The 12,383-nt window shown below is 41.6% G+C and overlaps 1 long non-coding RNA gene across 3 annotated transcripts in view; it reads left to right on the top strand.

Moving 5' to 3' along the window:
• The first annotated feature begins 400 nt into the window (after positions 1-400).
• Positions 401-12,383, top strand: part of LOC113595235 (uncharacterized) — a 74,494-nt gene continuing 62,511 nt past the window's right edge. For all 3 annotated transcript variants that reach the window (XR_003415718.2, XR_008293504.1, XR_008293503.1), the window contains exon 1: positions 401-733. This is a non-coding gene — a long non-coding RNA (uncharacterized LOC113595235). The remainder of the gene's footprint in view (positions 734-12,383) is intronic.

Genomic DNA, 12,383 nt, shown 5'->3' with positions numbered 1-12,383 from the left:
ATCTACCAGCTACCGTGGTTCACTCCGTGTTAGAAGCCATACCCACCCACATCTGGTGTTTGAAGTTTCCATCAGATTTCAGGTGACCCTGCTTCTGCTAATTCACAGAAACAAACTACAATCCTTCCAACATCCATTTCTACAAGCAGACTTCAGGTCTTTTTCAAGGTAAAGTGCCATATTATTTTACGTATTTTGTAACCACTTAACACCTGTAACATGGTGCTAGGATTTTCATTATATTCTTACGTTTTTTACTTTTTTTAAAAAAAAAAACCTGTTATTGATGTTTTTGAGTCTTGCACCCAACCCCCATTTTTTCCCATAAGGCCTGTGGGTTTTATTGGTTTTTTTCACAGTGTGGTGACTTTCAGGAATGCATATGTGGAATCATAGCAGGACTGACTGTTCACATAATACCTCTGAGAGGTGACCTAAGCAACCTGTACCTCAGAGAGGTGATTGGCAGTCAACAGTGTGAAGTTTAAAACTTAACTTTTCCCGGCATTTTCTCCCCTAATGTGTTCTCAAAGAGAGATAGCTTTAAGAAATAAAGTAACGTGAAGCAACCCTTGTGACAAACAAACCTAGATTTTTGAAACGTTCTGTTTTCATGGAAGCGTAACTCTGAGAAACTTCTGGAATAAAGCTAGACACGGAGCAGGAAGAGGACATCATTCACAGTTAACAGCTGGAAGGCATGCCGTTCTCGGTCAAGGGTCCTTCCAGAGAGGTAAGAGTCTACGCAGGTGTCGGTAGGATACCTGGCGCATAGAAAATGCTTGGTAACAGTTGGGATTAAGAACAAAAAGTAAACTATACAAACAGATCGAAGGGTGGACGATATTTCGGGAAGAAAGCTCTTTGCAAAGATCCCTGGTGGTCTGAATCCAAATCTTAGGTGAATACCAGCTCCTTGGTCCTGAACAAGCCGAAAACATAGGTGGAGACTCACCAGGAGTCACTGGGAAAACCTCGCTGTCTTTTCTCTCATTGTGTACCCAGGCCTTCTAATTATTGTTGCTATCTCCCATGCTATAAAATATTTTATTGGTTGCATCACTTTGCAGCATTTTGTCGAAAGCTCTTAACTGTCATAAATGCATCCAACCGTCTGCCAACGTGGAATAATAAATAATTATTATGGGAGTGACTGATTTACTTTGAAAAAACATGAAAGGCCTCTAAACCTGGAGTTTCCTGCCCTATATAATGCGCGTGAAAGAAATGAGCATCAGTAATCACTGTCAACAGTCTCTTGTAACTAAGAATTGAATCATTTATCTGTCCAGCATGTGTAAATGATCATCATCGCCTCTTCCACGGGAAGGCCTAACGGCAATTTATGATATAAAAATAATAAGATATGAGGGCTTAATAGGAACTGTTTCTTGTCGCTCTACCTGGGAATACGGGGCCCTGGCACCTGCAAGGGTCTCTGGCCCTACAAATTCAGGCATACCATCCAGCTGTTTATAGTTGACTTGCTTATTTGTATATATATATTTTTTACCTTCTTTAACCAAACTAAAAGCAAAGAGCTTGCCTATTATATTTACGAGCTGACCTTTCCCTATACACTTCAAGGATACTTCCTTTTGTGACCAACAAAGATAATGCCGGGGAGCAAATGAGTTCTAAGCACTGAATAATTGTAAGTGTTCTGACATCCCCCGGAAATATTATCAGGGCTCTAAGTTGCTACATATCCATCATGTCTTGGCCAGGAGAGTTTTTGTTTTTCTATTTTTCCCCCCCCAAACGAGGCTGATTTTAACTTTAACAGTCCTTGGAATGTGCCAGCTTTCTTAGTTATCTTGACCTTCAGGACGTGTAGACTCCTTTGGATACCCCAAAGACAGACACGTTTATAAGTCTGCCAGTACCTAAGTGTGTAAAGTGAATTATTCGTTTTGCCTTCGGGGTGAGTCTTCAAGGATTAACACCCTGAAGGCACAGTGTTCATTCTATGCAGAGGAAAAAAACATACTGTTTATTGCCGAAGGAAGAGATTTTTCGCTTTCTATCCTTGGTAGTTTCCCCAGATAAGCTCCGCCAAGTCAGTTAGAGTCCAAGGTGGTGGCTGTGTATTGAAGCTGGAGGATATAGTCTGGGGAACAGGGAAAGTTGGTGTGCTTACTAGAAGAATGGACAGCCCTACTCCAGCCATTTCGCTCTGTGTCAGTTCTGAGCCGTTGTGCGTTCAAACCAAAAATATCCTCTTAGCTCAGGAAATCCAGTGATGTCTAAGATTTGGTCCCTCTCCGTAAGAAACTCTCTCTAGTGGGCAACACGGGAACGGATACAGATGATTCTTTCTTCCGGTGCAGCTGCTCTACTTCTAAGATTTTTCCCATGCTAGTTAATTTTGCACATATATCCGAACGGTGGTTGCAAAGATAATCTCTGTCGCCTTGTTTATTGGCCATACAGCAGAAACAGCCTAGTAGTCGCTTATCACAGATTGGGAAACGTACCATGTACCATACATTTAGAATACTATGCTGCACTTAAAAAGAAGGAAGTCATCTGTATATCCAGGTGTACAATTTCCTCCCTCCCAAAAGGCCGTATTCTCAGTGAGGCCTTTCCTGACCACTCAGTTTAAGACTGCAACCCCGTTTCTCAATATTTCCTGTCTTCTGACTCCACTTTATTTTCCACAATAACACTCAGGACCGCCTGTCACAATGCATATTGTGCTATCTAACATAATGCATTAAATATACATGGATGGGTTTGATCCTTGAACAGTGCAGAGATTAGGGGGTGCCAACCCCTCGCACAGTCAAAAATCTGTGTAAACCTTTTCACTCCCCCAAACCTTAACTATAGCACTAATAGCCTGCTGTTGACTAGAAGCCTTACTGATAACATAAAGTCTATTAACATGTATTTTGCATGTTCTGTATTACGTCCTCTATTCTTACAATAAAAGAAGCTAGAGAAAAGAAAATGTCTTAAGAACATCATAAGGAAGGGGCGCCTGGGTGGCTCAGTCGGTTAATCAGCCGACTTCGGCTCAGGTCACGATCTCGCGGTCCGTGAGTTCGAGCCCCGCGTCGGGCTCTGTGCTGACAGCTCAGAGCCTGGAGCCTGTTTCAGATTCTGTGACTCCCTCTCTCTCTGTCCCTCCCCCGTTCATGCTCTGTCTCTCTCTGTCTCAAAAATAAATAAACGTTAAAAAAAATTTTTTTTTGAAAAAGAACATCATAAGGAAGAGAAAATGCATTTAGCATACTGTGTTGTAGTTAGGGGAAAAGGCAAGGTGAGGAAATGTGTACGGCATCCTCATTTGGGTACCAGTGTCACAGATGTATGTGCTGCACAGAGGGCCTCCAGAGGGACAGTCGAGAGAATGGGGAAAGTGGTCTTCTCTGGGGGAGAAGCAGCAGGGTAGGAGGGTTTAAAAGTGAGGCGGAGACTTGGGTTCTCAGGCATCTCCTCTCGGAAACTCTGACTTTTTGTTTACTATGTACTTATTTGCTTTTTGAAATTAGTTTTAGAATCATGAGTGCAACTAAGGTCTGGCATGGTTGTGTACTGGACATATACGGGAGCAATGCCTAGATTATTCATTTACAGCTTCAAATCCAGATGCCTACAGGGACGCAGGTGTGACAACTGGGATAGCAGCAGGCAGGTGTGAGAAAAATGCCTGGGAATATTGATGACATGCCAGAAATTATGTGCTTTCTTCCATTTTCCTTGAAATACACAGCATTCTTTGTCTATCTTTTACTTCCCGCTTGTCCGAAGACATTGTCGTAAATACTTCTTTGCTTAAAAAAAAAAAAAAAAAACAAAAACAAGCGTGCACATGCCACGGTAAATAGGTCTCGACTCTGGCTTCCACTGTGGTTTACCGAGGGCACCTGCCAGTTGGCTAGAGGATGGCCTCTCTTCGATTCTAGCTTGTGGCCAGGCAGGATTTCTGACTCAGTCTTGCAAGATCTTCTGAATTTTCAAGAGAAACTAAAAATTCGAAGCGTTCCTTTAAAATCTGCTACATAATCAAGTGGGGTTTATCACAGGATTGCAGGCCCGATTCAACCCTCAAAAATCAATCACTGCAATTCATCGCAATATATGATCCTATCGATGGATACAGAGGAAGCATTTGGCAAAGTTCAGCATCCACTTGTAATAAAAATTCTCAGAATAGTAGGAATAGAAGGGGAACATAATAAAGAGTATCTATGAAACCAACATCATATCGAATGCTTTCTCTTGAGTAGAGACTAGTCAAGGATGCCCACTCTTACACTCCTAATCAATATTGTACTGGAAGCCCTAACAAATTAAATAAGTCTAGAAAAAGAAATAAAAGGTGTCCAGATTTAAACAAAAAAATAAAACTAAACTTATCCACAAATAGTATAATTTTCCTCACAGAAAAATCACAAGGAGCCTAAAAAAAGCTCCTAGCACCAAGTGAGTTTAGCAAGGTTGCAGAATAAAAGATCAATATATAAAATCGATTGCATTACTAGATACTAGCAATGAACAAACTACTGTAAATAAAATATTTTCAAACAGTACCATTTAGAATAGCTCCCCCAAATGAAAATAGAGACATAAATCTGACAAAATAGGTGCCGGGTCAGAATTCATAAATTACACAATGCTGATGAATGAGAACAAAAAGTGCCCAAATAGAGAGAAAGGCATACTGTGCCCATGGAGCAAAAGAGTCAATGTAGCTAACGTGCCAATTCTCCCAAAATTGATTCACAGATTTAATGCAGTGCCAATCCAAATCCCAGCAAGGTTCTTTGTAGGCACACACTAACTGATTACAAAATGTATATGGGAAGATAAGGAGCTAGAATAGTCAAGACAATTTTGAAAAAGAACAAAGTTAGAGGACTCACACTACCAAATTTGAAGAGGTACTAGAAAGCTATGGTAGTCAAGATAGGATGGCATTTATGAAAACATAGTCACAGGCCAATGGAATAGCATTCAAAAATCCAGAAGTTCTCTGGTGCACATAAATATCAGCAGATTTTTAGCCTTTTGACAACAATGCAATGGAGGAAAGATAGCCCTCTTGACAAATGGTGCTGTAAGAAAATGGACATCCATATGCAAACAAAACAAAACAAAACAAAACAGAAAACCTTGACTCACACCTTACACTAGATACAATTAATGTGAAATGGAGACCCAAATACAAAATATAATACTATAAAACTCTTAGAGGCCAAGGCAGAACTAAATCTTCATGGCTTTGGCTTAGGCAAAGACATCTTAAATTTGACCTCAAAGGCACCATACAAAAAAAAATGATAAATAGAAAAATGATAGGGACTTTATCAAAATGGAACACTTCTTTTTCCCCCCCATTTTTCCATGAAGAGCACGATGAAGAGAGTAAAAAGAAAGCCACAGGCTGGGGGAAATTATTTGTGTATCATATACACAACAAAAGGCTTGCATCTAAAATACATTTAGAAAAACGACTTAGAAAATAGAATAAGTAAATAAGCAACCTAATTTAAAAACCAGACACCACACTTGAACAAATACTTCACCAAAGAAGATATATGATGCCAAATGAACACAAGAATAGATGTGCCGTGTCATTACTTATTAGAAAAACCCAAATTAAAAAAACAATGAGACACTACTATATTACTATTAGAATGATTCAAATAAAAAATGCTGGCAATATCAAGTGTCAGTGAGGATATAGAGAAACAGGAATTCTCCTACACATTTTGCTGGAAGGAGTACAAAATGGCACGGTCACTCTGGGAAACGCTCTGGCATTTCCTGAAAAAGTGAAAAACACGCTTACCATATGACCCAGCAATCCTACTTCCAGAAATCTATAGCAGAGAACTGAAAACATGTACATACAAAACAAAGTCTATAGGAGTGTTATTCATAATTGTCCAAAACTTGAAAGAGCTCAAATATCCTTCAGTGGACAAATGGACAAACCAACAGTGGTAAAATCCGTACAATGGAATACTTTTCGGAAACAAAAAAGAGCAAGTTGTTGACCCCTACAACATAGATGGATCTCAAATGCATTACGCTAAGTAGAATAACTCAGTTTAAAAAGGTTATATGACTGGGGGCGCCTGGCGGGGGGGGGGGCTCAGTTGGTTAAGCATCTGACTCTAGATTTCAGCTTGGGTCACGATCTCGTGGGATCGAACCCCGCGTCGGGTTCCATGCTGACAGTGAGGAGCCTGCATGGGATTCTGTCTCTCCCTCTCTCTCTCCCTCTCCCCTGTTCTCTCTCTCTCAAAAATAAATAGATAAACTTTTTAAAAATGTCATCAAAAAGGTTATATAACTGTGAAATTGTATTATATGACATCCTAAACAGGCAAAACTTTGGAAACAGCAGATCTGGTTGTTAGGGGTTAGGAGTGGGGGAGGGGCTTGGGTGTAAGAGAGAAGCATGAAGGGGTTCTTTAGGATGCTGGACTTGTTCTATATCCTGGGTGCAGTGCGTCTAACAACACACGCATGTGTCAAAATTCAGATGAAAAGAAGTGTACAACAAAAAAGTGAATTGTGCTGTCGGCAAATTTAAAATATTACCAAATTACTTCCAGAAAGTAGGCAAAAATAAACCTGAATCAAATTAAACACACAAAACACAGATACGTTAGAGGCCAAATGAGACCCATCTGTAGGCTCAATCCCACCCATGGAACTCCAGTTCACAGTCTCTGACTTGGACAAGTAGTGTGTTCAAGACAGACTGTACTTAAGACTTGATGTGACCCGATTTCTTGACATGAAGCCCAGAGAGGGAAAGACAACCACGAGAGACACACAGCTAATCCAAACGGTGCTAGCCCTGAAGTCAAGTTGTGTCACTCCTGCTCGTATATGGTACATCTTTTGATATCAGGTGTAGATGGAAACTTGAACCCGACTGCCATCCTAACATACAACATAACTCCCAAACACAGAATTTTTTTTTTTTTTTAGGAAGAATAGCGGGGGCAAGAAATTAACCTCACAAGGAAAAAAGGCAAACTCCTTAAGGTTCAGCGTTTACAGGAAGCGTATTAAAAATGATGACCTCAGCAAATAACTCTAGTGAGAGTCCGAGGACGACAGATGTAGAAGGATTTAACTGTGGAAGTAATTGTGTCCAAAAAATTAGCAGTTTTATAGGGATGGCTGTGGGCCCTGACGGGTCCCCAGCAGAGACGTGTCTGCGCCGGGCTGCTATTGATTCTGAAACAATCTTGCACATGATAAATGAGGATGTGCTTAGGAGAGGATTCAGTCACGGGAGCCCCCAGATCAATCAGCTTGTCAACTGGCAGACGAAATTCAATTTTTATTCTTAGTAAACTCTTATTTGGTGGCAGACCATTGTTTCCGTGGAAATTGCTTCACAAAGGCCGAGGGGCAGGCGTGCGAACATGGAAAAAGATCATCGTTTCAAAGCATGTTAAAAGGGAAGATTTGGGGTTTATGACCAGGAGTGAGGAAATGTGATTGTGGGGCAGTAGCTACCACGGTCCGCCTTTTTTGCCCAAAAGGATTAGTTAGGGCCGGTTCTCTGTGTCCTGTACAGAATGGATTTTCTTCCTCACCATCTGACCAACCATCTTAGAAGAAAACTCCCTTCAAAATGGGACCTCCGGCTTTGCAGACAAAACCCAACAACCCCATGACAGAGCTAAATTCCACGGATTCTATGGAGACCTTCTCTATTCAGTTGGTTTAAAACCTAGGAAATGGCCACTTGAGTAAGTTAAAAAAAAAAAAAGTCAAAATCAACAATTTTATATGGTTGACTCAAATAAGTCTCCTCTCCTTTCTTGTCTTACTTTGCCATGATATTGGGAATTTCTAGGCACTTTTTCTTCTCATAACCTTTCAAAGTCACCCAAGAAATTAATTTTAGGACTGGGTTTAGGGCCTAGGATTCTTGCCTTCCATACCAAAGTCCTTTACACTATTCTTTGATGCCTCCCTCCAAAGACAGAAATGGTCCTCCACTTGGCTGTCAGCCCTCAAATCAATCCCTACACTGTGTATACACATGTGCAAATGCGCATGTATGTATACAGAGCACCTGCACTGTCCCAGGCAGTGAACGGCGTACTCACATTGTTCCGACAGCCTGCTTGGCAACATCAGATAATTCCAAGTGGGCACAGCGCTACCAAGTCCATGTTCAAGAACTCTATGCAAGCAGCACATCACGAAGGACCCGATGGAACATGAAAGATAGGCATAGAAAGGGTCCCTGAGGATATGGCTCCTACATTTAGACCTGAGGCATGGAGGTGAGTGAGAAGACAAGGGTCAAGTGAGGAGGGAGGCCTGTGGTGTCTAGAGAGATCATTCCAGAGAAAACTGCGTGTGCAAAGGCGCAGAGGTGGGAGCTGACACAGCTTTAGGGGGACATAAAAGAAGGTCCATTTGTCTAGAAAAGTATAAAAACAAAACAAAACAAGAGGGGAAGTATTATAAGACAAGGGTGGTAAAAAAGACAGCCCGGGATCATACAGGATCCTGGAGACTTGACATACCCATAGATCCTTTTGCTTTAAGATGTAAAGGTTGAGCAAGAACTTCCCTGAGCTTTTTGTCTCATTCAGACACACACAACCAGAAGAACAGGGGGATAGGGAGGGTGAGTACTCTGCTATTTTCTAGGTCTCCTGAAGAGAGAATTGAGCCCAGATATTCTATCAAGAATGTTTCTGAAGTTTTCTGGCTTCAAAATACTTAATACTCAACCACCCAGTGCCAACTCCTCCATAGACTGGCAGGCCTCAGGCTGCTCCCAGGTCCTGCCTCCACTTCTATCCTTCTTAAGTGAAAGGACACAGGGCACAGTGTCCCCACAAGGACACTGTGGCCCCAGCAGGTACTTCCAAACTCCTGCCAGGAACTCATCCACTCAGTTCAACCAGGGATTCCAGGCCCTCTCAACTTCACTGCCCAAGAGGATGTATGTGGCTTTGAAGAAATTTACCAAACATTTTCTCCACCAATCCTGTGCAGAGATACAATGTGCTGAGAAAATGTCTGCTGACGCTGAGCCAACAAAGAGGTTCAATTTTCCTTCGGATCATCGAGAAACCTGACGTCGATGACTGAGAACACGGGCTTATACAGTATTCATTACACTTGGGGAAAATAAATGGAGCTCGGCCATTATTGAACTTACAGAAATTAGATACTGACACAAACAACCTTCACTTATGTGACTTCCTTGGGACCATTAAGTGAGAAGGCACAGAAACTCCATCAAAGCACACGCAACCAACTTGTACGAGATGAAGGCCCCTGTTGAAGCATGATGGTATCATTTTTGATTAGAGCTAAAATTCAGGCTGGCTTTTCCAAAACTTTTGTCTCCTCTAGCCAATAGTATGATACAAAGATCTTTTAGCTTCTTTTACTGTTTCCATAAGCAATAGTAGAATGTTTGCTCTCTCTCTCTCTCTCTCTCTCGCTCTCTCTCTCTTCTACTCTTTCCAATAGTGTGAGATCTCCTATCCTCCCATCCAAAAATGAGCCATGACTATACTGGTTGGGTCTCTTTGAAGAAATGGCAACAAAGAAACAACTTGTTTACTGGATAATTTGATAGAAGTGAACCTCATCTCTAATTTTTAATAATACCTGTTTTGTAGGGAGCTTTTAAAGCTAAAACATCCAGATAATGAGTTTAACCATGCAAAGGAATTTTCAGTGCTACCCTTAGCCCTGGGCCTCATCCTTCAAAGTGTCTCTACTCTGGCTCCCTCTGGCCAAAATACCACTGAGGCCAAGGAGTTGGATCTGTGCAGAATACTATCTCCTCCTTGGACCACACTCCACATCCCCAGGACCCTGAAACACCCTTAATCAGTCACCCCTGATCTGCTTCTGGGGATCTGCTTTTCCGAGGGTGGGATGGTACTACCCCAAGTATATACCCCTGTACCTGAAGGGGTAGCTCATTAAAGAGACAGAGGAAGAGACTAGAAATGCAGGCCAGACTGTCCACACTCAAGAGCTAAAGCCTCCCTCTATGTGGGAGGAAGCTGGCGAAGGAAACGAAGGTAGATATTACTGAGTACCACAGGAGGAGCTAGAACTCCACTCTCAGGGAACAGCCACACGCCATCGTGCAACTCTGCGAAATTGTGATTTATATTTGTCAAGGACAGAATATGTTAAGCAGTTTGTTAGCTTGCCTTATAATTTTACATATTGAGGCATATGGCGTATAGGCCTCTTTCGCCTCCTTTCTCCAAGCCCCAACACATGTTACGAGGGAGCCCAGAGTGTCCACGTTAGTTATATCATCCTTAGTCACCTGTATGAGGTGGCACTGATAATCCCCAAGCAAGAGTGATTTAAAAGCTTTTCTGTCTGACTTCAGAATTTTGCATTTAAAATTCCACGTAGAGGCACCTGGGTGGCTCAGTCGGTGTAGTGTCTGACTCCTGGTTTCAGCTCAGGTCATGATCCCACGGTTCATGAGATCGAGCCCCGTGTTGGGCTCTGCACTGACAGTGTGGAGCCAGTTTGGAAGTCTCTCTTTCCCTCTCTCCCTGCCCCTCCCCTGTTTGTGCTCTCTCTCTCTCTCTCTCTCTCTCTCTCTCTCTCAAGATAAATATTTAAAATTCCACGCATCATGATGTTTGAACAGGTTATTCAAGTATATACTGTGCATGATACAGATAGTATATACATTGTGTGTGTGTGTGTGTGTGTGTGTGTGTGTGTGTGTGTGTGTGTAGAAAAGGAAAAAGTCTCCATTTTTCCTCTGTTCTCTACTCCCAAAACACTCGCCATGGCACCCGCCTGGCATGTAGATGTGTTCACCAACTGGAAGTACTCCAAACTCTGTAGCTCAGGTATTGTTACGGAGGCTTCATTACACAGGCCTTCACCACTAACTCAATCTCTAGCCCTTCTCCTTCCCCGAGGATGGGGTTGAAATGTCTAAGCTTCCAATCATAACTTTGTCTTTCGGACGACCAGCCTCCATCCTGAAGGTATCTGGGGCCTCAAGCGTCACGTCAGTAGAATAAAAATTATCCTATCACCTTACAATTCCTAAGGAATTTAGGAGCTCTGTGGCAGGAACCAAAGAAGAGACCAAACATCAGACCAAAAGATGCCCCTAGTACTTGCATTGTGTAGGAAATTTCAAAGGTTTTAAGACCTCTGGCCAAGAGCTGGGGGTGAACATCAAAATACATATTTCTTCTTATGTCACAATATCACAATCGATAAATAATTAAGAGGTCTCTGAAAACCCACCTACGTTCCGGGCTGTTTGCTTCAGAAAAGAGATTACCTTGTGATCGTTGGCAATATGTGGGTTGGGACTATTACACATCAGGAGAAGCCGATCTTACACATCACCAGCAAAATGCTCTATGTGGAGACGATTAGAGATGGCTCAAATAATTATGTATATTTCAGTTTTATGAAACACCTTGCAGAATGAAATTGCATGTGTAGGATGCTACCAAAAGTGTCTAGAATCACCTGCAGGTAAACAGGAAACTTCTAACCCTGGAGGTGCCTGGGAGGAAAGATGCCTTGCCTTTTAAGCTCCAAAGCCATGCCTCGCACAGAATTCAGTTCTTCAACTCAAAATCTCCTGGAGCTGTCCCCCATTCATCCTCTTCCTTGAAACAAGGGTGGGTGGTGGAGAATGGGTGGCACAAAGATCAAAAAGTACAGGACACCTTGAATAAAGCAAGGGCTTGGAGGAAATCGTGCATTCTGCCGCTCTGTCTCTGTAGGAAATGGGGCAAGTATTTCATTTCAAGGCTGTGTTTTAGCATGAAAAATGACCCTTATTCTTTATCCATTAAACTATTAGTACATCCCAGCATTGTGGATCTTAATAACATTTCCTTAAATAACTGTGAAAGCTTATTGGTTTTATTTCTTCCAGAAAAAAAAAAGAAATTGAAAAGAGGAAAATATAACATATCGGACTCAGCGATCGAGCTAATTAAAATTGTAAATGCCAATAATGATATCTGACATTTCTTTTCAACAATAACCAATTATTGTAAGCACTCCCCCAATAGCTATTAAATCTATCGCTACAAACCTCTTTTTTTTTCACATTTGGAATATCTAACACAGATCATTTGCCCTAGTCCCATCCATTAGTCTATGTACAAATATATATTCGGGGAGTGGTATGGCTTATGTTTTGTCTAATTTGGGTATCGCATTCCATGCTGAAAGCAATATTAAGTTACACTTAGGAAAACAGGAATATAATATGTTAAAAACCAGAATAAAGTGACACATCTGGTATATTTTAGTTGTGGGATACGCAATATCTCTATCCTTCCCAAATTCTGTCTACTGGAAACCAAAATGAACAACTTTAGGAAGTGTTTCCTTTCCGTCGTAAACTGAGACCT

The sequence above is a fragment of the Acinonyx jubatus genome, chromosome E2 (genome assembly GCF_027475565.1).
Source record: "Acinonyx jubatus isolate Ajub_Pintada_27869175 chromosome E2, VMU_Ajub_asm_v1.0, whole genome shotgun sequence".
NCBI lineage: Eukaryota > Metazoa > Chordata > Mammalia > Carnivora > Felidae > Acinonyx > Acinonyx jubatus.
This window is presented reverse-complemented; position numbering and strand designations above follow the sequence as displayed.